The sequence below is a fragment of the Morone saxatilis genome, unplaced genomic scaffold, assembly GCF_004916995.1.
Source record: "Morone saxatilis isolate NCDOM2014 unplaced genomic scaffold, NCSU_SB_2.0 Contig1, whole genome shotgun sequence".
Taxonomy (NCBI): domain Eukaryota; kingdom Metazoa; phylum Chordata; class Actinopteri; family Moronidae; genus Morone; species Morone saxatilis.
In genome coordinates, this window is record NW_023339651.1 from 3,298,229 (window position 1) to 3,298,489 (window position 261).

At 41.4% G+C, this 261-nt stretch overlaps 1 protein-coding gene across 1 annotated transcript in view; it reads left to right on the forward strand.

The window, feature by feature from the left end:
• The window catches only part of myo1d (myosin 1D), a 99,909-nt gene that overhangs the window by 73,372 nt on the left and 26,276 nt on the right, over positions 1–261 (forward strand). The window lies entirely within an intron of this gene.

Sequence of the window (261 nt, forward strand, 5' to 3'; positions counted from 1 at the left end):
TTCCTGTGGAAGTTAAACATGATGAATTGTAGCCCAGTGCAGCAACCCCTGTGACCTGTCCTTTGGGGTGTGCCAGCTCAAATTCCCTGATAAGCATCTGCGTCTATATATGTTCTGTGTTTGTGTTTATCTACAGTACAGATGGTTATGTGATATGTTTCTTAACTAACATTCCTGCCTTTACACATGTTTGTGATTCTCACTAGGCTCTATCCACATGTTTGATCTGTGTTTAATTGTGTGTCCTCTCTCTCTCTCTCT